Here is a 27,503-nt window from a genome sequence, read left to right on the forward strand (position 1 = left end):
ACAAACACCCAAGCCCTAGATGGAGGGAAACTCACCCAGTCGGGAATCGAACCCGCGACCCTTGGAATGGCAGACGAGGACGTTACCCCGACGCCACCGGGGTCATCACTAGAAGGATACGGAGCAGGGCAAATTATTGGATAGAGGGTGACGAGTTCGGGTTTAGGAAGTCGAGAGGCACGCGCGATGCCTTTCCAGCAATCAGATCTTTAATGGAGAGGAGAATAGAATACAATCAGGACGTATTCGCTTGTTCCGCAGCTTTTGATAATGCGTTTCATAGAGAGAGTTGGGAAAAACTAAATAGTATATTGCAGAAAATATTGATAGATTGGAGGGATAGGAGACTTATGCACAATCTGTGTATGCCCGACACTGCTCAGATACGAGCGGGGAGCGAAAAGTCTGATGGGCAATTTTGGGAAGAGGGGTAAGTTAGGGTGATCGATTATCACCGGCGCTGTTCAACGTAGTATATGTCGAGGAAATGGTAAAATAACATGAAAACTATATAACTTGAAAAATAAACAAAAATCGGGGGAAATCCATGAAATTTTAGATTTGCAAATATTCAAATTTTAATTTGAATATTCAAATTATTAGATTAGAATATTCAAATTTTAATTTGCCAGTCAGCCTTAGGGTTGCAACCATTAATGAGTTCATTGTAAATTCAAGGCAATAGGCATGAAATTAGAATAAATGTAAGCAAACTAAATGTTATGCGTCTTTTTTTGAGGGAGAGGAAAACGAATTTAAAAAATTAATTATAAGTTCATAAACCAGAGAAAGTGGAACCTTTTACCTATCTTGGGAGTGCTCTCTTTACCAAAATGGTCAAAGTAGCTGGGACATAAGATGAAGAATTGTGTTAGGCAAACAAGCTTTTTCACAAGGAGGAGAGAGTGGATAACAGAGACGTTGAGTGAGAATGTTGGGAAAAGTCTTGTTAAAACTTTGATAAGCAGCGTGGCATTACACGGCGCGGAAACATGATTGTTAAAGCAGGACGATAGGTGTGGATTGGAGGCTTTTGATATCTGAGTGTGGAGAAGGATGGAGAAGGTGAAGTGGACAGAAAGGTAAACAAAGGAGGAAGGTGTAGTCATGGTGAAAGGGTGGGAGAGTGGTTTGTTGGGAAACGAGGAAGACCCTAATGGAAAATACGCCCACGGACTGTGTTAATCATTGTTGATATTGGCCAAAAGACTTGGAGAGCGAGGCGGGGAGCATGAGACTCCACTTCGAAGTTGTTGTTGTTACGATGAAACTTTCGGGTAACGATCGCTCGATGTGGAGAAGCGTTGATTCAATGGAAAAGCACACACACACAAACACACAAGCTTTTCCGGTCGATTTTATTCCACTGCTGGAAGGGGCCTTACCCTCAAAACCCATTCGAGGGATAAACATATAGGTCACTGTAGCGTCCTTGGATCAAAATAAGTGAGGAACGTCCCTTTGCCATTCCAAAACTTAGCTCAAACACAAAACCAATGGCTTTGATTACAAATTGATGGTTATTTATCAAGACGGAGAGTGAGGTTGGACGGCTACATCATAGCAGGAGGAGCAAATGTTGCAAATGAAGATGCAGATGCCATTTTGGGAGAGAGAGGTTGCGAGGAAAAGGGGTGAAGAGATGGTCTGAGGGTGTGTTTGGCGCTTGGAAGGGATGAAGGGAGCGGACTGTATGAGAGGGTAGCCTTAGTGCGGGGGAGAAGGGGCGGTGGCAGGAGGGGGGCCCTAAGAGGGTCTCACAACGGATTGATGGAGTTCAAGATACGTTATCACCGAAAAAAATATATACATATATATTATTATTATTATTATTAGGTAATCTACCGGTTAAGGTAGGCTTTGGATGGACACAGCTACTAAATAAATATTTTGTGACTCCTAACAAAACACAAAATCCAGCATCCTAGTCTACATCAGACCCCTCTTCATCTCTGAGTACTTTCTTCCTCCCTTCATCCCGTCCAACATCCCTATTTCCTGTTCCTTCCCTTTCCTCGTTTGCCTAACATTCTCCCCTCAATTACAGTCTTCAACATCCTTCTGCCGGTCAACACCCCCTTCATCCACGTTTCCTCCCTCCATAGGATTTCTCCCAACAATCCCCTCTCTCCCTACCACGTACTTCCTCATTTGTTTTCTTGTTTGTCCATTTCGCCTTCTCCATTCTTCTCCACACCCACATTTCAAAAGCCTCCAGTCTACGTCTATCCTCCTGCTTCAATGACCACTTCTAATTATGTGTTTTATTGTACCGTCCACATAATGTATTACTTTTCTGAGCGCTTCTACATCATCGATACATATGCATACATGCACACATGCACACACACACACACATATCTGAAGTTGGTACTAGCGAACAAAGAAACACCCAAAAAGAAAAGAAACTCACTAGTTTTCGAATTTTCGGTGGTTCAAGCCACCTTTCTCAAGGCTGAGAAGGAAGGAACTGAGGAAAAAAAGGGCCTGGAAACGCTGGATGGAAGGGGAAGGTGGGGAAAGGTTTGTGAGGGGAAGAGTTGGGAGGGGTTTTTTTAGAAGTGTGGTGTTAATATGGAAAGTGTTGGGGGCGGAGGAGGGATGATATTATGTAAGGATCGGGTTAATTAATGTCTAATATTGATACCTGGGTAATTCCAGGAATCCAGGAGCCAATAGATGTAATTGGTAAAATCACCTAGTTCCAAGATTTCCACCCTCAAGTTTATCTCTTCGCTCATCCCATTCAAAACTTCCGCATTTGTCTTCCTCTCTCTTCAACTTATTTCCTCTATTCTTCTCCACACCCACATCTCAAAGGTCTACAACCTACACTCATTCTCTTCCGTCAAAGGTCAGGTTTCAGATCTTTACCAATATTCCGATGGTGGAATATTATGATATCATGTGATATTGCCTACATAAATCACCAAATTGATGTCCCAATACTCCTAGGCCGAAAAATACACATGGATATTCGATATTCTAAATGCACCGGTCACCGCCATGGGTACCAAAGAAGAGGAGACCGCCAGCCGCTACCACGCGGGGCCCAAAACGGCGCATTTTCTATCCGAGAAAAAGAGAAAATGTATCCTATTGTACGATTCTTCCGATGTAAGTTTATAACCGGCATAGAAAGGTCTGAACCCAAAGAAGATAATGGAAGATTAGAGGGTTTTGGGAAAATATTTCAACAAGCCAATGTAAGCTTTCGTTATTACCTCATTTCGTATTTCCGGCAGCCAATTCCGCAATGTGCAGACGATTTTACACCAAGTAGGAAAAGAGCTGCTTTATTTGATAGTTTATAAAAGTAAATAATAAATAGATCACATTGTTACTGTAATAATCTGCTAGGACTTTTCACTTTACTAGACCGCTGATTTTTTTTTAAATTGCCATTGATAGGTTCACAATCACGAAGTACGTATTTTTAGTTAAAATGAAGCGTTTAAAATTATTTGTGGCACGACAATAGAATGCAATAACAGTGCAGCTGTCAAAACTGAACAAAGGTAAATCTATGCTTTGAAATGGAAAGAAAGCAAACTATTTAATTAAAAAAATATTTCATCAAGGTAACATTAATCTCATTCCATCATCTGTTGTACTGTAGAACAAAGGCATCGCTCTTCCCTAGTTCAAACTCTCGGTCAATATTTAGGTCATGAACGAAATCATTCAAAAGAAATAATATTGCTATTCACTTAAAATTGAAATGAATTTAATCAGAGTAGATCACTGAGAAAATTTGTTCATCTAAAATAAAATCATTTTGGATATTTTATTTAGTTCTAACATTGAAGTGTAATCAAGAGCAATCACGGTGAATTTCCCTGAATAGACAATAGAATTTTATTCAATAAACTTGAATACAATCTGGTTTTTGCTTCGGGATTAATGATGTTTTGAAAATGCAACAACTTTCAAAAGATAAATGAGGGAGATGATGACGGCTCTCCAATATTTCAATTACATTTACCTTTGTGCAAACAGTGGAGATCCGATTAACGAGAGCTAGTGATTCAATGACATATTTCAAAGGCAATTATTGAGAAATAATTTCACAAATTTGCCTATAATTGTTTCGCAGATGCACACAAGTACGATTGTGGGATATGCATCCAACGATGTGGTAGGGGATGGTGTGCGCAAGCACGCTTGAATGATGGACCAGAGAAATGCAGCTTCATGAGCGTAAAAAAAAGATTTTACATTTGGTAATGGTGCTCGGGCACCAATGCAAAAACTAATGGAAGAGAAATGTCATTAGTGGCAATTAGTGCTCTATATAGTAATTTATTAGTACTCTATATTAGTACTTTATATATATTTTATATATATATATTTTTTTTTGCAGGTTCCCCTTACCTTTCCCCATCCATTTGAAAAACCCTAACCCCCTCATCCCTTACCCTTTCCGCCTGGTGCTGCACCCCCTGCCACACACCTTTTTGGTGGCTTGCAGGGTATTGATGTAGATGTAGATGTACATGTACTCATCATATCATTTCGTCACGTCATAGTGGAATATATATATTATATAACCAAGCAAAACCTATGAAGTGCCTTTTGAGAGGAGAAAAGGTGGGTTGAGGACATAAAGTTTCATACAGTACCAAATGAATTAACTTTCACCAGCTTAATTACTTAGTTAAACTCAGTCAACAACTGTTACAACTGACCCTGCTTTCGCCTCGTAAATGAAAAAAACGTTATAAACGTGGGCTATTATAAAATGACATAGACTTACCTCACTCAAGAGTCTAAACGAAGTCTTTGCTTAAAGTCTCCGCCTCAAGGGAGGAGGGATTTGGTTAATAATGGCCATAAAAGCACCTACATACATACGAGGTAACATTGATGGGCAAAAATTTTTATAGTGGAAGTACCAACCTCTCCAGAAATGACTGCAATCCTAATCGTTTTCCGCAATTTGCAATATCTATCCATAAGCCAACACCTCCTCGGCGCTTAGAATTATAATGCGTGTTTACAAGATATGTACACGAGCATTACATAATCGAGATTTTTGAGCAAACATAACGGGTTGAAGAAAAGCACGGCATTAAAATATCCAAACCCTAATGACGTTTAAAGTAGGGACTCTGTAATCTAAGGCCAATTGCTATAGAAGTATCCATAACCCTCCCTATGAAGCTTGACTTAATTCTCATCATCTATATTTATGCTGCTAAACTTCGGAAATTGATCTCCGCTGGTCGAACAAAGGATTCACAATGTTCGGTGAAAGTCGACCAATCACTGTTGAAATCATGCTAATTTCCCTCGAGAGAGAGAGATGGAGAACGTTAGGGCAGGCTCTTTGGGCCTACGTTTTGCGGAATCCCTCGCTTTCCCGGTGAATCTCTCGGAAGTTGCTTGGTGAGTTACAGGACATGGCTGCGAGATTCTGTTTCTTCAGGAGATTCATCCTTCCTTCTCTCTCGGGAGAAGCGAGAGAATACGGACTTGGGGCCCCAGGGCCGACCACGCTCTCAAATTATGAGGCGGAGGCGGTAGAGAGGCGTTGGGGCCGAAGGGGGGGGGCGAGGACCTTCCGAGGGAGGGAGGGGGTCTAGAGGGCGGAAAAGGGGGGCACTATCTCCTGGCGGAACGGTCGCTGACTCCTCCCCGGCCGTGCGAGGCCCGAGCGGAGAGGGAAGTCGGAGGGAGGCGAAGGCGGGTGGGTGGGGTGGGGTGGGGATGAGCGCCGGCGGGAAGTGGAGAATCGCGGTGCTCGCTTGCGTTGGCCGCCTCTCGCCTGAAAGTGAATGACCCCGAAATCCACCGCTGGGCCCTGCTCTGAAATCTTTCAACACATAAACCTCAGCGTGAACCCTAAAGGAGCCAAGGAGTTTTGCACCACAAAATTTACAAGAGTAAAAGGCCCACCGTCTCGTGGACAGCAATTTTACTGCCGGCGACATGCAGGTAGTCAGTCGTCCATGGGGCGAGAGGACGTGGGTGACTGGAGACTAGGGCCCACCAGTTGTGCTGAATAGCCGTTGGGGTCCCTGAGAGCCGAGGGTCCCGCCCTGTGGAGGAGGTCCATGGGAAGAAACCCCGGGGCGTCGAAGGCATTTTCATCGGCGACAACGACTCTGATGGCGGGAAAACTTTGTTGGAAACAACGTGAGTAGGATGAGCAAAGATGAATTACCAATTACACTAACCAGGGTTCGCCGATAAAGGGTTCGTTTCATAATCAAATGATCATACTATTCGGTGTTTAAAGTAAAGAAAGCTGAATTGGCTCCACTTTTACTACCGGTAATATTCCCAAATAATAATAATAATGGGCTCATTCGAAAAAAGTCTTCACATTCTAGTTTTTACGATTTACGTAAAAGGATAAAATACATGCTCCCCTTTATTAAATATTCTCAATTGTTGAAATTACCTTTAATTACTAATCCAGAAGGTGGAACTATGGGATTTGGTGGAATGTCTACGATAAACGGATTTATTTAGCATTTACCTTCCTGACCTTACACCACGAAGAACTCTTAAAAAGGGTAGGAGTAAGTCTTCGAAGCCTTTGTATGAATTACATTTCGCTTACACTCGGATGATTTAACTGTCCCGACTGCGAAAAAGCTACGTTTATTCCGATATATCCTATTCACCTCAGGGTGCAATGGAATACGGGACCTTAATGTCTCAATTTCGCCCGAATAAAGACGTTTATCTATCTACCTACCTATCACTAGAGTTAGTTTAGGCCTTCGGCTGAGAGAGCTGATTAACCCAAGCCTAGCAGCAGCTTAGCTGGCTAGTTATTGCAGTCAATATTGTTGGCTGGTAGCGGTTCACACATTATCTACAGGCATCGAAGTTAATTTTGGCGGGCGAATGAAATAATGAACGCCATCTACAACATAGGGGTGCTCTGCTCATCCAACTCAATAATTATCACCCGAAGAGACGGCGGAATACTACGCACCAACAGTTATGGATATAAGATATCCAAGTGCTCTTAATTCAGCATAATGAGATCGAGTTGGAGGGAAACAACATACTTCGTTCTATGGAAACGCGAGAGCGCTTCGTCTCCCACCGAAAATGCGGCGACACCAAACTTCATCCGGAGGTCGCGAACTGAAGCCATTCTGAACCAGATTAAAAAGAGCAATGTGGAGTCGGACCAAATATCACAGCCACATCAAAGGTATTTTCCCGAGTTAATGGAACTTGTTGCTGACACTACCTCGTAATTATTAGTCGGAGCAAAATAGAGGGAAAACGTGGCTGAGGTAATTAGTGGCATTCCTTTAGAAATGTGAGTCTTAAAAATCACAATTTACCATCGGACTGACCGGGGTAGTACGAGCCCCTATGATTGACCCCTCGCGCCCCTCTCTCGATCTCACTCACCTCCCGCCATCGACCGGCAGCGCCGCCCCCCACGACCGTGACCCCTCTACTCCCTCCACGCTGCTGCTCAGTCACACCCCACTTCCTTTGGCAAGCCCGCTTCTCGCGCATCACATCCCGGCATTTTTTCCTGCTTCGCATCCCGACTCATGCCCCAAGCGATACGTCGTATCAGTCATGAACGTCGCAATGAACTAGTGTACCCAAAAATGGAGCACGATTAACTCTCAGAATCGGAACAAATTCTCAAACTTGTGTCATTTCCGAGCACACCCTCAACATATCTTCCACCGCCCTCCGCCCCCCTTACGCGTTTAAACGCTTCCAACTCACGACTAGGGGGGAAGGGGGAAAAGGTGACGGAGCGAATCCCAGCCCTGCCCACCCCCCTGTGCACCACCGCACGCGCGTCGAGGAGGGCACATGAGACCACCACTCGCAAGCTATGCCCACAACCACCCATTTTCAGCGCCACAGCACCCTTGAGGGAAGACTCCAGGAAACAGATAACAATTCCACCCCCTTCCCCAACCTTCTGGTTACGCTATCGTGGTCACGATTTTTACCACGTGCAAATTTAAAGCTTGATTATGGCGCCCTTAACCATCTTGATTATTCTATCGTACTGAATAGGGATTGTACCTTAACTAAAAACAAACATTTGTAGCCAAAACTCCTGCGTCATAATGTTTACGGTTCAGACAGAAAAATTATCTCTACTCCAGTTATATTCACTCCCCCTGGCATACGCACGTGCGAGTCTTAATTAGTCCCGACTAGCAACCTGGTGGCTTCTGAAGTGCTCTTATTACCATCGAAAGTATTTGCGGACCGAAAGTGAAACAGAATGGTACGAAAGACTTAATGAGGATGAGGTTGAAGAAGACACCCTAATAAGGGTGAAATATCAATTTTTGCAGGGCACACAAACTTCCGGTTATCCCTCAAGTTTAGTAGTGTTCGCTCTAGATGGATCTCCTCCAAATGGAGACGTGAGATGGCGCTCGAGGGCCTCAAAGCGGCAACTATGAAAGAAGAGGCCTTCTGGTCACGGCGACGTCCACTAAGGTGACGTCGAAACCCGACCTCCATCCTAACCCACACCCACCCACTCTCTCTATCCCTACATGCCCGTCTGATTATGAGCTCCCCATCCTATTTTTGATAGACTTAGGTGCCTGCATAGCTACGCGCCTAATCTAACTTGATGTTCTATAATCCTCGCAATACATACGGCTCCTTTCCCTTTCTTGGGATGGGAAATTAACAGTGATCTGATGCAACATTGGTTTTAATTCTGCTAATAATAATATTCCAACACCCATCTGCTGGGTCCATGTTTACGACGTTTCTTCGTACCTTTTTATTCACTGGTACTACTGCTATCCTTCACTGGCTCTCTACCCATCCTCTGTAGGTTTACTTACTAATTATCATCCAAATAATCCCCCAAAACCTAAATATCTATATTTCTTCTCCCGTATCCCGTAATATACGTTCCACTTACTTTCATTGCCCTCAACATCATCTTTACATTCTCCAAGTCCCTATTTTCCGTGGCACATGCCTCTTCCATGTCTTTTTCGCTGCTGCTGTCAATTCCAACTTCCCTCGTCTCCTTTCTCCATTCTTCTCTAAATATCTTCTAGCCTTCCTGTCCTCATTATCGTCTGAATATTCCATCTACTTATTCTAACCATTGTAATCCTCTTCTAGGTTCTCTTTTCTCTTCTTTCACCTGACTTTGCAAGGATTTCGTGTGATTGCGACCGCAGAAGATTTGCCCCCCCCCTCTAGCTGTCGACAACGACACGGCCCGAGTAGACCAAGAGTATGACTGTTGAATGACGAGTATATCGACGCTATTTTTATATTTTAAATATCAATATCTAATGCACTTGTAAACAGAAATCATAATTATGAACTTAATTAATCAACACAAATATGTTTTTCTCTAAATACTACACAAGCCACTGCTGAAATAATAAAGGAAGCGATTGAATTTTAAATATCTCATCGAAAGTAAAAAATTCAACATGCAACATGAATCCTAAAGTTTACCGCGCGACACCGGCTTGGTTTTAAAATGTAGGGCTTACCCTAAAATGACGTAATAGCTTTTAGATGCTCAGTTTCGTTTTAGGTACATCAAATTGTGGTCAGTATTATTCCGTATTCAATTTTAAAAATTCACGTATAATAAAATTCAATTTCAATGCTAAAAATAGCCACCCATTTAGATGCCCAGATAAGTGTATATTGACATTTGCATCACGAAGCAGCGTGATGCGTGGACGAATTCACGAAGCTATCCGTTTGAAGTGATCACTCAAGCACGTTCCGTGATTTTCACTCACCAGGCCGTGCACATTGATTTACCGGTAAAATGCGTTTTGTCTGGCATCTGCGTTGTGTCGCAAAAGTTGGTTCCGCTAAACGGGGACACTTTTGCGCAAAGATGACTCCCGGGGAAGATTGTCCGATCGAGGGAATCAGTTGGATACACGAGAGGATGAGGGGGAAACGAGGGGCAAAGTGCGCATTCGGACTTTTCAAGAAATTCCAGCAAACCCCAGCTTGTGGTCCACAGGCACCCTGCATAGTCAGTGGACATCGGCCAACCTCCCTCCTCGATTCCACTCCCCCACGTCCAATGCCTATTCACCTTCTGCCTCCATTCAACAGACGTATCTGAGCCACCAATTACCATGGGAATAAATGCGTCGGTAGCAGTTAAGGGCGTTGACTCTGCTCCGAGGAATAAACTCTGTGCAATGCAGTCGATACGTCGCACAATGAAAACAACTTTGTCCTTAATACTAATCCTCTCTAAAATATAATAATTGTCCACTCTGCACTAATTTCTCACTGGAACTGAACGTCATTGAGGCACCACGTGAGCTTTTCGTTCATGATATTGTTTTGGTCTCGGGAGAAAATAATGCTCATTTCGATTATATTATTTCTAGATTTTAAAATAGGTATTCAATAAAAAAATCCCTCCTAAGGGGTTGCTCATAAAGTTTGGAAGCTACGGGATTGATAAACATGTAGTTTCATCTGCAAGTTCCGGAATAATTTCCTCTGCATCACTACTAAATAGTTTGAAAACTAGTTTCCGGAAATAGAAGTGGAGTCCTATTCTTCCTTATATGACTGTTTTTATATATATTTTCAGCCTAATAATGAAAAGACAGAAATTTATATTTGAAATTGGCTTTATGGTTTTCCGAAATATTCTCCATGATAACCAATACACTTTTGCATGCGCTCGAATCAATTTTCGTAACACTGTTTCCACTCCGATTGAGTAACCTCCAAAATATGGTTTTAGAATGCATCAACGGCTTCTTCAGGCGTCGAAAAACGTTGGCCACGTAATTTTTTCTCACTAAACGGGAATGAAAAGAAGTCATTTGGTGCTAAATCAGGGCTGTACGGTGGATGATCCATCAACTCGACGTTTCGGCCAGTCAAATAGGTAGTTGTTTCCGCCGATATGTGAGAGCTTGCCAATTGTCATGATGAAGAGTGATCCTTCGTGGCCGCTTCTTTTTCCATATTTCACCAAGCACTTCTGGCAAACAAATGCTCCTGTACCATTCATAATTTACGGTTCTACTTTGCTCTAACGGTACGGTTGACACATGTCCAGTTATTTCGAAGAAAGTGGTGATCATTTGCTTCGATGTGCTTCGTGCACGAATCACTTTTGTCGGATTCGGCTCGTCTCGGAAGACTCAGGCAGTGAATTGCTATTTTGTTTCGGGCTAATATGCGTAGATCCAAGATTCGTCACCTGTGTTCGTAGATGTTATACACAGCTTTTGATGCACCGCGGTTGCATTTGTTGAGCATTTCTTTGCATCAATTGACACGAGTATCTTTTTGAGCTTTCGTCAAATTATGCGGAATCCAACGCGAACAAATGTTTTTCACAGCTTAATGTTCATGCAATATCTTATTCATGCTCGTCATACTAATTAAATACCCTCGTAGTATATGGCAAATATAGAGAAGGCCCACCGAAGAACCAGCATTAATAAGGTGAGATTAAAATGAGATTGTTTCACCGCAGAATGCTGGGAGCTAAGACGGGATGGCTAGAGAGTAGCGAGTGAGTGGGCGAAAAGTTGGAAGCAAATGGAGGACACTTACTAGAAGAAGGAGAGGGGATATTCATGGGACACAAATCCTGAGGGCAGTATACTCGGAAAACGATAGTGTAAACATCATAGGATATTTTCATAGTAAAAAGTATTATCAGTACTCGATTGGATATTACTTTTAATGGAAATTACTTGAATAAAGAATTGTGGAAGCAGTCGTTCCGGTTCAAATTTAGAAGCGAGGATGGGAAGAACTCTTTTAAGATATTGAGCAAAAACCTAACTGGAGACACTAGAGCACAATGATTGATGTCATACTCGCGTTTTGACGAGGGGACAACGAAAGCACGGGGATCGAGATGGTGCGGGGGCTAACGTACTGGTTTCCCACCCAGCGTGCCCGGGTTCAAGTCTCGGCGGTGTTGAATATTTTTCAGAGGTATCTCGATCCCTACTTGAGGTGCTCCGTGGTGGACACTTTGAGTGAGTACGCCGTCCGTCGGATGGGACGTTAAGCTGCAGACCCCTTGGCGCCTTTCGTAAAGAGTGGGCTAATGCCGACGCCGAGCTTCCCTTCATCCTTTCCTGTCCATCCCATATGGCGCAAATGACCTCAGCTGTCGGTCGCCTCCCCTAAATACTACTACTTCTTCGAAAGCACTGCACACACCGAGAGTGGCAGCATAGAGAAATAATAATCGGACGTCATAAAGCAACATTTTGAAGTCACGCCTTCGTTGCCACCGCTCGTGGAAAGAGGCGGGGACCCAGCCAACCACTGGAAGAGTTCCGCAGGCGGTCGAGCGCACCACTTCTTCCCCCGTCCCACCCCCTGGTGTCCCCCCCCTTGCACGCTCGTACAGAGGGACACGCGACCGGCTGGGCACGAAGGGGTCAAGCCCCCTCGACACCGTGTTCCTCTCCCCCCTCCGCCTCTTCTTAGCCAAGAGTCTTCCTTCTAGGATCTTTCCCCTTCAATTTATATATTTATAACTAATCCATTCCGTCTGAAGGTTTATCCAATCCACCCACGATCTCCTCTTCCGTGGGGTTCTCTCCATTTCGTCCTTTCCTCTTCTACCCTTCCATAGAGTACTTTCTCGTTCCCATTTCTTCCCGTTCGTTTGATCTTCAGCATTCTCCGCCAGCTCAATGCTTTCAGGGCTTCTGTTCTTTGGTGCTCCAATTTTCCTCTCTGATCCTTAAAACAGATTTTTGAGGAACTGCGTCCTTGATAGAAAATTTGGGCTCATTTAACATATTGGGTGCCAATTCTTCATGATCACCTCCTTACTTTGGGCTGTTCTTTGTTAGATATCGATTAATAACTTTCGTTGTCCCTTTCACGCCTTTGCCCACCTTGACTCATGTTCCCCTCCTAGTTATCCCCAACCGGATATCCGATTGGGGGACTATTTTACCACCGGAATATTTTACATGGAGGGATGCCAGTACACCATATTTGAATGCATCATGCGTGGAGAATGATTTGGTGGTTTTCCATTGAGTTTCACATCGCAGTACTGGGACCAATTCTGCGACTTTCACCATAGCCCACAGATATAGCAGGTGATACCGGGTAGATAATATTGATCTGCACCATCGGTGCCTTATTGTGAACCCGCCGCCATCCACCAAACAATTTTTCTAAAGCTGAATAATTGATAGTACTACTATTCCACTGGATAGAATTTATTGGAAGACCGGGTTTCGATGTATTACATCGAAATTCGGTTGTAAAATAAATTCTATCTAGTGGAATAGTGTTACTATCAGTTTTTCATAATGTTCGATTCCAACCACATAACCGCTGAAACTACTCAATTTTTCTAAAGCTCTTTATTTTTTGACGCCTCTGAGAATCGATCCGGCCCCCTTCAGCTCCGTTGTCTGACCGTGCCATCTTTGGGCAATCTCAGTCTCTCTAATGCTTCTCCGTTGTGAGATGTGAAAATGCGTGAATGCCCCCGATGGTCTCGTCCCGCACCCCGCCGGCGAGCGACCAAGTGCCGGAACAAGGACGCGGTCCACGCCGGTGACTTCGATCGCGGAATTATTTCGTCTGCCAAGCGGCATCAAGTTCAATCCCGTCAAATCTGAGCTGAAACCGACCCATGCAAATTCAATCAATCCCCTCTCTCTCTCCGTCGTCAGTGCTTTGATCGCCCACACGCCACTTCCGCCGGACGCGCATTCCAATCCGGGGAATAATCGTCCATTCCAATCCACGACTTCAGCTGCAATCGCCCGTCGCCCGCCCTCCCAACTGTCGGCCTGGATTTCCCCGGGAATCGACGAACGAGCCGGAAGTCTAGCGTATGCACTCGGGCGGTGTCGAGTGATTCGGACAGGACAAAAACTCTTTATTCCCCCTCCTTTACTCTGCTAGGAAATCACTCGAGCCGCGGTTTTCATGCCACCGTTCTTTATCTGAAAGCAGCGATTGGGTCGGACCGCTGTCCATGCTGATGGATCGTCCGGCTTACTTCCCGAGTTAGCTTCACTTAAAAGAGCAAACGTTGTTTATTTACATCGTATTTCATAAACATTCGATTCATTAGTTAAGTTGTCTAGTAGAATTAAGAAACTGTCTAATAAATACGGGTGAAGAGACACAGGGATAAGAGGATTCATTATAATGACTCCAGTTTCAGAGTAAGTGTTGCTTGTGCTTGCTCTAGGTATAAATGAAGGGCTATAGCAATGTAACAATAAAATATGCAGTCATGGGCTACTAGGTTTTCAAAGAGAATTTTTTTCTTCCAATGATGATAAAGCCTAAAATAATAAATTAAAGTTTACCTATGTAAGAACCTGATACTGCAACCAACGCCGTTTCCTCCTATCAAGAATCATTCGCAAAATACCAGCAATAGAAGATTTTGTAGCTTAGTATTTAGTGGTATCAGCATAGATCTATTAGGGTGCGCAGCAAAGTGCGAGTATAATTTGAAAAAAGCTCAAAACTATGCTCGTGTCAATTGGAGCAAAGAAATGCTCAACAAATGCAACCGCGGTGCATCAAAAGCTGTGTATAACATCTACGAACACAGGTGACGAATCTTGGATCTACGCATATTAGCCCGAAACAAAATAGCAATTCACTGCCTGAGTCTTCCAAGACGAGCCGAATCCGACAAAAGTGATTCGTGCACGAAGCACATCGAAGCAAATGATCACCACTTTCTTCGAAATAACTGGACATGTGTCAACCGTACCGTTAGAGCAAAGTAGAACCGTAAATTATGAATGGTATAGGAGCATTTGTTTGCCAGAAGTGCTTGGTGAAATATGGAAAAAGAAGCGGCCACGAAGGATCACTCTTCATCATGACAATTGGCAAGCTCTCACATATCGGCGGAAACAACTACCTATTTGAATGGCCGAAACGTCGAGTTGATGGATCATCCACCGTACAGCCCTGATTTAGCACCAAATGACTTCTTTTCATTCCCGTTTAGTGAGAAAAAAATGCGTGGCCAACGTTTTTCGACACCTGAAGAAGCCGTTGATGCATTCTAAAACCATATTTTGGAGGTTACTCAATCGGAGTGGAAACAGTGTTACGAAAATTGATTCGAGCGCATGCAAAAGTGTATTGGTTATCATGGAGAATACTTCGAAAAACAAAAAAGCCAATTTCAACAATAAATCACCATATTTTAATTATTAGATACGCTTTAATTAACCTGATACGCTCATGAGAACGATAACAAACTAAACACATAAATGCACCATAAATATTAAAATGACATTTAGACAAGGTTTTGTAAGTACCCGATTTCAGTTGGTAGTTACAAGGGTTGTAGGAGACCAGATTCCTTTAAATAGGATATTACTGGGCTAAGGGCATCAGGATTATCGCTTAGAGCAGTAGCGGAAAATCCCTCAGCTTACCACCAGCCGCTCGATATTTCTCGCATTCCTTCATTAGGTGACCAGAGGTCATTGGGAAGTCGCAATCTTCACAGAGAGGTGGAGTTTTATCATCAGTGAGTAGTGAGTAAGGGGTAGGAGTGTGTCATAGCTCAGTACCCTATTCTCTATCGCGTGATGGTGACCTCTTTCCTCTGTGCACTTCTGACAGAAAATGACGGCATTGCAGTCAAGGGCATTGCGGTGTAAAACTTTTCCCCGGTAATCATCCACCAAGTGTTTTTCGACTGCTTTGAGGATACGTTCTTTAACACCGATATCAGATCCCTAACCAGTTACTTAGTGACATTTTAAGCCAGCAGCATTCAGCACCTTCATAACGGGTGAATCAGCCAACTCATTTCCAACGATTCCCATGTTCCCTGGAACCCATAGAAAAGAACTTTTAACGCCCTTTTTGCTGAGGGTAAGGAGGCTTTACTATTTCCTGGGCGATGGAATGAATAGGAAAAAAACGGAAAGTGCACAGTAACACACCCATCGAATCAGTACAAATTAGAAAGGAAAGGGTACTGAATTTAATGCCTCGGATATCCATCTTGATGGCGTAGAGCTTCACTGCGACGGCACTGCACAGAAGACTGAGTAGTAGTAGTATTTAGGGGAGACGGCGGACAGCTGAGGTGATTTGCGCCTTAGGGGATGGACAGGAAAGGATGAAGGGAAACCCGGCGTCGGCATTAAGCTACTCTTAACGAAAGGCGCCAAGGGATCCACAGCTTAACGTCCCATCCGACGGACGGCGTACTCAGCCAAAGTGTTCTCCACAAAGCACATCAAGTAGGGATCGAGATACCTCTGAAAAATATTCAACACCGCCGGGATTTGAACCCGAGCCTTCCGGGTGGGAAGCCAGTAAGATAGCCACTGCAACAATCGCGATCCCCCACAGAAGACTGAGCTTCCTTAATGGTTCTATGATAGCCAGTGGTCATGGGGCAAGCACAGGCTGAATCCAACTTCTACCTGTATTTTTAATAATTCTTTTATTTTTGGTGAACGGTAAAATATCGCTATGCCATCAACAAACAAGGAACCTATTACAGGGGTCTGCACATATTTCACCACATCACTGATAGGTATGGCGAACAACGTTAGACTCAAAACGGAACACGGTGGGACTCCGTTTTCCTGCATATAGAGACGAGATAATTCTTTACCTATCCGTGGCGAGTAACAAACTTTTGAGTAAAAATATAGGTAAGTTTGGTGGAAGAGGATTTTTCCTCTCTAAGCACCAAACTAGCCACCGATTCGCCATGCTCTCCGTGAGTTTGCAGAGGAAAAGATAAAGGGCGGTATTCTAAAACACTGACTATTCTAAACAACAGCCTTTTTGAAAAATTGTAAACATTAGATCAAGCACGGACTTGGAAGGGATTTGATTCGGTGGTAGTAGTTTGAGGAGAGGCGACCGAAAGCTAAGCCATTTGCGCCATTAGATATGGGAGAGAAAAGAGGAAAGACGGAAAGAAACCCGGCGTCGGAATTTGCCTACCCTTTAACGATTGGAAGGAGGTCTGTTAAGCAGTAAAGTCGAAAATGTATTTTTACTCCCATCCTACTGCGGTAGGAGAGATTATGCCAATAAAATTAGAGAGATTAAGTGTAGAACGGATAGATTTAAGATGCCATTTTTTCCACGAACGATAAGGGATCATAATAACATTGTTCGACCGCGGTAGGTTCATGTTCCGGTAACATTATTCTGGTGTGCATTCACCCCCTGCCACACGCTTGGCTTGTAGTGGCTTGCCGGGTATATATAAATAAATAATAAACGAAAGGAGCCAAGGGGTCCGCAGCTTAATGTCCGACGTAACTAAGTAACGCAACGTTTACGTATACCGTAACGGACGGTGTACTCACTAAAAGTGCTCTCCACAAAGCTCACTAAGAAGGGATCGGGACACCACTGAAATATATCTGTCGCCTCAAGGATTCAAACCTGCGTCCTCAGAGTGGGAAAGCCAATTTGATACCCTCCGCGCAACCCGATCATGCTTCAATCTGGTTAACACTTAATTTTTAGGATTTGGGAGTAATATATCCACAGCATTGAGCTTAGTATTTTGAAAGAGGGTTAGTAATACAATAGGGATTGAGTATGTCACCGGTAGTTTACGGACATAAGCTCGGTTACATAACTTTGATAAGGAACGTGGTTTTGTGTGGTCCAGAAGGCTGACCTAAGCGGAAAAGCATGAGAGGAGATCTTAGCTGCCGAGACATGGATAAGAGGAAGAATTGAGGAGAGCACAGGAGGGACTAAGACAACGGACGTCGGAGAGAGAGGAAGGTGGGGGGGAGCATTAAAAGCAGAATTCATTTCGGTGGCAACGCCCCTTCAACATATGCCCGTCGTCTTTTGAAAGCCGACTTTCAATCGACCCACAACATCAAAACCTTTCTCACGGAAACGTAAGACCTTTTGGTAGTGTATGCCGCGGGGTTCGGCATCCTGGCCGGCGCTTCACTCGCCGCCATTCAATCCGACGGAGCTCCATTCACTTCCACCCGTCAGAGAAAAAAACTGGAATCGGGCGTGGAGGGACTTCCGACGCTTCAATCGGTCCTCTCCCCTAATCGATTGCGCCGCCGCTTCGAGGACGGGAAAACCTCGGGTGTGCGATTTCGAAGATCGGCCGACTTGCCTAAACAAACATTAGGAAGCCCGGGACAAGCGCATGCCCTCACTCCCTGATACACCCTCCGCACTGCCGAAGCCCAACAAAACAGTGGCGCGGCCACCGGGGTGGCATTTCCCCGGCTTCCACCCCACCTCCCCCGACTTCCCTTCGGAGGTGGAGTGGCGCCCTATCGACACCCCCTCAAGGGTCAGCGGGAACGATTTCCGGAACGAGGTCAAGAGCCAAATCCTTATTCTCCCTCAGACACTTACAGCAACAGTAATTAATTATTGGTGGTTAATGGCATTTGAGAAGGACACATTGCCCAGGGTAGAGCTTTCTACCTCGAAATGTGCGGGAGTTGTAATGATTCCTCAAATCTATCGGTTCTGCATTAAATTTCTCTCATATGCACAGGTTAATGCAGTGCGATGCCATGATTATTTCCACCGCATCGTTAAACTGTTCTTTTACACACTTCTGAACGTTTAAGTCGAGTATATGGACTTCATGCTTCAAATTCTTCCCATTAGCCTTCCTATAACAACCACGAGACAATGCATTGTTTTTTTACGAATCTGACAGCTTTGCCTAGCATACCATACTGTTAAATTCCAAAATTAGATCCTGCAAAGTATCTCAAACGATCGATGTTAATTCAAGGTAAGGTCCAACCAACGCGAAATAACGCTTTGGAATTTCAAACGAGTATTTTTAGAATACTTTTTTGATTAATCAATCGGATTAGCACGAATATACCGTGTTCATCAATGTAGTTCCCCAGATATTCATGGAATGCTTTTCTTATGTTAGGGCCGATGACAATCTACTCCCAGATATTTCACTTTTCCAGCTAAACGTCTTTTTACCCCCACCGAGTCCGCAGGTGTGAGAAAGTTCGGATTACTTTAAAAGTGAGTTATTTCCGCACTGGAGTAGGTTCATTCGTGACTGGACTTTCTTCGGGAAGTCAAAAATGGTGGGCGTCAATAGATCCTATGCGAGTAGGAGTCTCAGATATAGAGGCTCATTTTTTGGCATTGCAAAATATTTGCTATCACGGTGATGGCTAAATTTCTCAAGTCATTACTTTCGGCTCTCCATAGTTTATCCTGACAAGTGTCCAAGTGGAAGGACAGATTCCATGGCAATGGCTGCCAAAAGGATGGACATCTAACTTATGGTAGGTGGTATATACATATATATATAAATATACATACATATATATATATATATATATATATATATATATATATATATATATCAATGCATTTACCCGGACATGGGGTAGCAGCGTCAAAGGAGTCAGTATTCCGTGACTTATGGGAGCGGCACAACGCACGCACTGCGTAGGTCAATTACTCGGCAAACGTGGGTGCTAAAGATAAGAATTCTTAGTAAGATCTTAAACTGAAATACGACAAGAGGTCGTGGAGAAGGCTCTAATACTTGTTGCATCACTTTCAAAGAATTACCATTCACGGACGGGAAGACATACCAACCAAACAAGTAAAAAATTTAGTTAAGTCACACAACACACACACACACTCATGCATTCATATATATACATATATATATATATATATATATATACACACACATATATACATATATATTATAACTTAAACTAAGAAGCGAGCAAACGTAAGTGAGCAAAGACACAGAGAAACACCTACAAATGACACTCATACGTATTCCGAATTTTTGGTGGCCAAACCACCTTCCTCTGGCGAAAGAAGAAACTGAGTAGGAAAGATAACCTCTTTACCCAGATGAAGGTGGTTTGGTCACCGAAAATTTGGAATACGTGTAAGTATCATTTTAACATGTCTCTCTCTGATTTTGTTCACCAGCGCTATCCCGCTTCTCCGTTTAAATTATTATTCACGTCCATGAGACTTTCTTTCAAGGTCCGAGAATGCATACGCACTTTTCACCGATTCATGATAAACATTATAGAGGTCAGCAGTGAGTGACGACTGTGGGGCAAGGGCATTGGGTACGAATATCAATTGCACACACGGCTGATGGATCGGCGGAAGCGGGGAGCGGCGTCACTACCCCAACGACGTATTGCTGCGGAGGCCATTTTGGATTGACCCGTCATGGCTCATTCGAATGTCGAATGGATGAGGCTCTTCGCGTGCTAAGGAGTTCCGAGAGCAGAGATAGCAACCATATCCCGATCTAGGCATGTTATTAAATAAAATATGAAGAATGTCTATCGATGAATATGAATCTATTTATTCACTTGTTGAAATGTTGATACACGTGAATAGTGATCGATGTAAATACTTGTGTTAATTATTTCATCGAAACACATCCACCGCTATATTACGTATTCAAATATACAATTTAATTTTGAGTCATAAAACTGCATAAATACACACAAACGATATATAAACCGTTTAAATCTCTTTCGCAGAGCCGTATCGCCTCTGTTACACTCTCCCTTCACTGACTGCTACCAGTACCTCCGCTCCCATATCACTTGATGTCATTCGCAGTTTCCTTCGGAATATTTGGGCGTAGGTTTCCACGGCGTTGATCAGTTGTTATTTGCCTACTGTGGTGCTCTGACCGCGGACATTTTTTATTGAAAAGATGAGTCTCGTTATCAGTCTATTTCTAAGAGCCTTCAGCCTGAAAGCACTACGACCGCTAAGAAAACTAACCTGCTGAAGCCAAGCGAAAGAGGTGAGAATCTTAAAGTAAAACAGAGATCTGTTAGTTCTAATAATACATTTATATTACTGATGACAAACAGATATACTTCATTACATCGACGGCACTCTCGGGTTATAGACAAAAGCATCAGCGATCCAACAGTATACACAATTAACACACAGGTGCCCACTCAACGGTTGCTAAGAGCGACAGTGCAGAAGGAGGCACCCGAGTGGTTTGTTCCCCCCCCCCCTCCTTCCGACATATAGTACTATGCGTGACGCCATCGAAGTGAACAATGAGTGAGAGAGCAGTAATGACAGAGGTTTTATTTACGTTGGCACGCGGACGGGGCACTTTCGGTGCCCACAGTAACTGAGAGGCGTATTTTATACATGATAGATAGGTGCTTAAGAATTTTTATGATTGGAAATGCAAAGCTAAACAAAGAAATAATGAAAGAATAAATAATTTGGAGTGCCTAAATCACACATTATGGAAAACCCCACACCTATCACCTGAAACCATAGCAATAAAACAAGAGTAGTTATCAAACCCGAGGCGACATATCCATGGAAACGAGGGCACGACGCAAATGACCTTAGCCGTCATGTGCCTCCCATAATAATTACTAATACGAGATTACGAACATGCAAACAACCACTTAGAAAAAATAATCAGGACAGGAGAGACACGGAGTTCGTAGGAGAGAGAGCTTGACAAAATAAAGTGAAGGAGAAACATAGATAATATCCCCCATCTGTATGGAGAAAAGAACATTAAGAGGGAATCGAAATGCAGCAAGAAAGAAACTCAAATGGTATACCAGGATATATGGAAGGATATGAACAGTTGGGAGGAAAGAGAAGCATGCGTCGGCCAGGCGGAGAGATGGATGGTCATGTGATCCAGTTGGGTAGAACCAAGGACAAAAGAAGAGGGAAACACCCTCGAAAAACAGCCAACGCATTAAAAGAAGAGGAATTCATACTTGAACGAACAAGCATAGAAATGATAATTCACCCTTTATAGATGCAAAATCAGGGAAGAAGTGTAAAATATTACATGCCATAACTCTGAAAAAAGTCGCTTCCAAGAGTAGAGAATATAATGCAACGATGACATACACGCTAAATCTTATATATTACGATGGTAGGCTGAAATCTAATGCACACATGCTTGTAGACCACAAACAAGATGACCTTCAGAAGCACTCCTCGTGGCATGTGGAAGTAACATCCACCCCCACAGGCATGCGAAGGTTTGAGGTCATTACAGTCATCCAGTGTATTTGGATAAGCGGAGGTGGATACGTGTTCCATTGCTATGTCAATGCGTATTAAACAGCGTGCTGTTATCGAATTTTTAACTGCTGGAAAAGTGACTCCTACTGAGATTCGTTGATGTTGTTTAAAGGCTGTTTATGGCGACGATGCTCTTGATAGGTCTACTGTAAATAGATGGGTGGTAAAATTTCGTGGTTGCGAGCCTGGAAAAGCCACAGACGATAAATATCGCAAACTCGTCGAAGATTTGATTCAAAATGACCGGCGAATTAGTATCTACAGACTCTAAAACACCTCCGACGCCGCGCTTGTCTTGTTACGGCAGCCTGTCGCCAATAGTCTTACAACATGACAACTCTCGTCCACACACCTCGCGCGCAACTGGAGAGGCTCTGCGAAACCTGAAATTTGAACCGATTCCACACCCTCCTTATTCCCCCCGATGTTGCACCTTGAAATTTTTATTTTTTTCCTCAAATCAAGAGACACCTCAAAGGTAATCACCACACCTCGAACGATGAGGTGAAGGCAGCTCTCAAGTCCTGGATTCGAGAAAAGTCGGAAGAGTTTTTCAGTGACCGAATGAAAAAACTTGCTACACTTTGGGAGAAATGTTTTAGCCTTAAAGGGGGACTATGTTGAAAAATGAATATATGATTTTGAATCTTAAGGATTGTACTTTAATGTGATTTTCATTCCATCTCAATATTTGTTTTTGTCTGTGGTCTACTAGCATTTGTGTATCTCATTTCAGCCTACCCTCGTACAAACTTTCATTTTCGGGTACTGTAGAATGCATGGAGATAAGTGATATGGACACTAACACGTGATTGGCAAAAAAATTGAAAAATATCTTAAATTTTTTGTTAATGGAGATCAACTATAAAGATATCGGCCAAGTCGTCACCCGAGAATCCGAATGATATTCTTACTAAGAGAAGGAATGCAGACTTGTGATCAAAGAAAAGCTTCTCCTATATCCTATCCAATATCCTATCTGATATAATCAAAACTTTTAGTAGCAACAGGACATAAGGATACATTTAATTGTCTCCAAGAGGAAAACCCAACACGACAGCCGACAGAACTATACACCCTTCTTTAATTCAGCATACTTCCTAACTTCCTTCATTCCGTCCAACATCCCATTTTCTACTCCGTCACAGTCCTCGTTCGCCCAACATTCTCCCCTCACTCCAAGAGTATTCAATATCCCATCGCCAATCAGACCATCTCCATCCATGTTTCCTTCTTCCTTTGCATTTCTCCCAACATTCCTCTCTCTCCCTTTACGGTGCCCAACACTTCGTTGTTTGTTCCCCTTTCTGTTCACCTCACCTTTTCCATCCTTCCCTACAACTACACTTTCAAAACCTCCAATATACACCTATTGTCTTCCTCCAACGACCACATTTGTGTGCCATGCAAAACAACTCTCCACGTCAAATTTTTCACCAATCTTTTTTCAAGGCATAATCTCAAAGTCGTTATCATCGTTTAGTTGCACTTTGAGCTAAATGCGTCATGCATACAATACTATGTACTACATACATACAGTAATGTACTATACAGTGGAATATTGATAAAATAACATGGCAAAGAGGTTATTTTTGTGTTATTTCTGGAGGTGTAATACTTTAATTTCATTGTTTTAAAATTCCACTCAAAAGATACTATGAGACTAATTTTTCCAATGATAATTCCAATTTCCTACAGGCAAAATAAATTACGTCCCCGCGTTTGAGAAACAAATGTCCAAAACCTCAAATCTACATGGCATCAACGATCATATTTCTGCAACAAACAAAACCAAAATAAATTGAAATGTAATGAAATAATTGACTTTGATATATAAATAAAATAAATATCAAAGTTTTAATACAACTTTACTTAATGGAGAGATCTGAGCCCAAACGGATAAATTGCCATCAAAATCAATAATCTCATGTGCCCTAATGCCAAAATAGAAATGGTACCAGTTGGGCAATGAATTAGAGAAGTTAAGATTGAAAATTTCATTAGACGTTGGTGGTGTACGCTATCGGGAGATTTTTTGAAGTCGACAAGTACCATAAGAGTCACCACGCAATTTTCAATAAGTCTGTGCACAAAATGTTCATAAGTATTTAACGAGATGATCGAATAACCGAGCCCATGAATTTAACTAACCTATGCTCATTATTGCATATAGATATTGAGAAATAAGGAAAAGAAATTAGATTGTCTATTGTAAAACATTTTTATGAACAAGAGACCATTGCATGTTGCATGCCCATGTGGTGGCAGAATTTCGCCTACTTACAATTCAATTCTAGCTTGGACGTTACTGGATGAATTTTACTACATTCTAATGCATACGTGTACTCTAGTTGATGGTATATGTAATTCCATGCGTGTAAGCTTAAAAGGTTTTTGCACTAATTTATACGCTACTGTAGGTGTAGATTTGCATAAAAATATATATTGGTTTTGCAGTTTTTTTGTTCTCTTTTACGGGTAGTGGCCTAACACCTGCCACCACACACCCCTGCGGTGGCTTTCGGAGTATTATGCAGATGTAGATGAACACGCCCACTTCATTATATATTACGAATGGCGGACGGGAACGTTCAAGTCACGCCATTCTGCTGATTGCCCTCGAGGCTATGCGCGAATATTTATTAGGCCATCTTTGGACGCCTATGAAATCTATGTTTTTAAAATGATAATTCATTCTGCGGATCACGTAACCTATCGTTTTTATATATGTGCATTACTACAGAATAGTTTTACACAGATCGGTGATGCATAGTTGTAGCACAAAAGTTGAGAAATGACTGATTGGCCAAACATACTTTTTTAACCATTTTTGCTAACCACCATTTTATATTCCGGTACCCAGTTCAACAAAACATTCGCAGCGATACCTAAAAAAGGCAATGTATTGTCCAGACCGGGTTGTGTAGCATAAAAAAATTGGTTAGTTGGGAATTAATATGCAATCTCCTTGCACGACAATATTGGCTTACGAGACGCAGCGTAAGTGACGGTCGAGTATGCTGAGATTTACCGAAAGTTTTTAAAACGAAGGGTTTTCGTTTCACAGCGAAAATACGTAGGTCCGAGCGGCAAATCAGTGTTGTTAATCAGCCAAGATATGTTCCCTCATGTGAAAATCATAACGGCATTTCTGGGTGTTTTACTCAGGGGACATTCCCGTTCCCGGAACTCAACCTTTTCCTGGAGCATTTTTGAAAAAATATATCACTGATTTAAACGGATTAGATTTCATCTTTAAAGTGGACCGATGTGAGATTTATTAATTTTTAATTGGACGTTGATTTGATGTGTCTAAAAGCTAAGATTCATATTATCCCTACAGTAAAAATTTCACAGCTGTACTTATTAACCAATGTTAAGAACACTATTTTCTACGGACGACAACTCGATAACTCACCCTGAAAGTGTAGACAAAAAAAATAAATATATATGTATATTTATACACAACTATATATATACATACATATATATATATATATATATATATATATATATATATATATACAACTTTTTAATTTATATACAACTATAAATATGTACATACATACATATACACATCCATCCCCGGTCTACAACCTTGACATGGTGGAAGGGCTTGTGCGTTCCGATGACCCCTAGAGCGGTGCTGGCAGGAGTAATAATAATTGTTCCTGGTACGGTCACCCATGCCAGATAGGTCGAAGGTTAGGAGCCAGACGAAAGGTAGTCCACGCGGCGTCTGTTCCTCAGTGAGGCGGCTGCAATGGCGTCTGACCCCAGTGGGGCGGCCAGTAAGTGATGGTGTCACATTAAAAACACTATTGAGGAAGGCAACGGGAAACCAGCTCAATTATCATTCCCAAGAATTAAATGTTGGACAATACAGAGATTTTGAGTCCTGGCAAATAAAGGTCTCGGCCCAATCGACCGTGTGTCGTGCCCGGTAGCGGAGGAGGCAAGGCTTCCGCGGTCGTCATCCCACAAAACCCTAGCGAGGGAAAACCGGAAGCAGCAGGACAGAAGACGCCGAAGAAGTCTATGATGGAAGTATGGCGGGGATTACTGGAGTGATAATTATAGAATAATATACAGCGGCGGGGACGAGAGCCAACGAGGGGTTGCCATAGTGTTAAATGAATAGGTAGGAAAAAGCGTGGTCAACATAGAACAGGCAACGGACAGAATACTACTAGTAGAGATAAAAGCAGAACCGACGAACTTGGTTATTATTCAGGTATACATGCCAACGAGCAACTATAAGGAAGAAGAGGCCGATAGGATATACGATCAATTAGAGGACATAATCGCGCGTGTTCCCGCAGGGAAACATTTGATAGTGATGTGGGTTTGGAATGCGACGGCAGGCGAAGGAAGAGATGGTGATGAGGTGGGGGACTACGGTTTAGGTACGAGGAATGATACGCAAAAAGGACTAGGAAACCATGGATCACGGATGAGATGATTAGAAAGATGGATGAAAGGAGAAAATGGAAGAATGTAAACACAGATTTAGGCAAAATAAAGTCCAAAAAGTTAAACAATAAATTGAGGCGGACAACAAATAAAGCAAAAGAAGCATGATGGAAGACGCAGCGTGAGGATATGGAAAGTTTGCAGAGAAAGGGTAAAATTGGTGCGCTATACAGCAAAGTTAAATCATTAATCGGAAGTAAGAAATGAAGATCTATGCTAAAAATTAGAGATAAGGCGGGTAAGATAATAGCTGACAAAGGTAAGATCCAAGAGAGATGGAAGGAGTATATAGAAGAACTGTATAGTAAAGAGCTTAGACCAACAAAGTTAGACATAGAAAAGGAACATGGCGTAGAGGAAGATAGCTTAGGCCCAGGCATACTCGACGATGAGATAAAAAAGGGCTTTAAGGGAGATGAAACTAAATAAGGCCGTGGGGGTGGATAATATTCTCGCTGATCTATTGAAATGTTTAGGAAAATGTGGGAGGAAGAGGATATTTGAGCTGATTCTTAGTATTTATGAGGAAGGAATCAAGCCGGAAGAATTTGTGAGATTAGTTTTAGCTCCTTTTCCAAAAGAGGTAAAGGCTACATCATGTGAGGACTACAGGACAATATGTTTGATATACCACGCAGCTAAAATTGTTCTCAGGATCATAAACAAAAGGGTAGGGCAAATGATTACTTAGGGGATGATCAATTTGGGTTCAGGAAGGGGAGAGGTACGCGTGATGCCATTGCAGTAATGAGATTATTAATCGAGAGGAATATAGAATACAATTCAGAAGTATGTGCCTGTTTCGTAGATTTCGACAAAGTATTTAATAGAGTGAATCGGGGAAAACTAATGAGTATATTGAAGAAAATAGGTTTAGATTGGAGGGAAAGGAGGCTAATCCGCAACCTGTACATGTCTCAGACTGCTCAGGTGCGGGTGGGGAACGGGAGCAGTGTTAGGATAGAGGTGTAAGGCAGGGTTGCCCATTATCACCCTAACTGTTC

General features: G+C 42.7%; 1 protein-coding gene across 1 annotated transcript in view; it reads right to left on the minus strand.

Moving 5' to 3' along the window:
• The window catches only part of LOC139693315 (protein couch potato-like), a 280,979-nt gene that overhangs the window by 204,825 nt on the left and 48,651 nt on the right, over nt 1-27,503 (minus strand). The window lies entirely within an intron of this gene.

The sequence above is a fragment of the Hetaerina americana genome, unplaced genomic scaffold (assembly GCF_022747635.1).
Source record: "Hetaerina americana unplaced genomic scaffold, ioHetAmer1.1.p SCAF_46, whole genome shotgun sequence".
In the NCBI taxonomy this organism is placed as follows: Eukaryota; Metazoa; Arthropoda; class Insecta; order Odonata; family Calopterygidae; genus Hetaerina; species Hetaerina americana.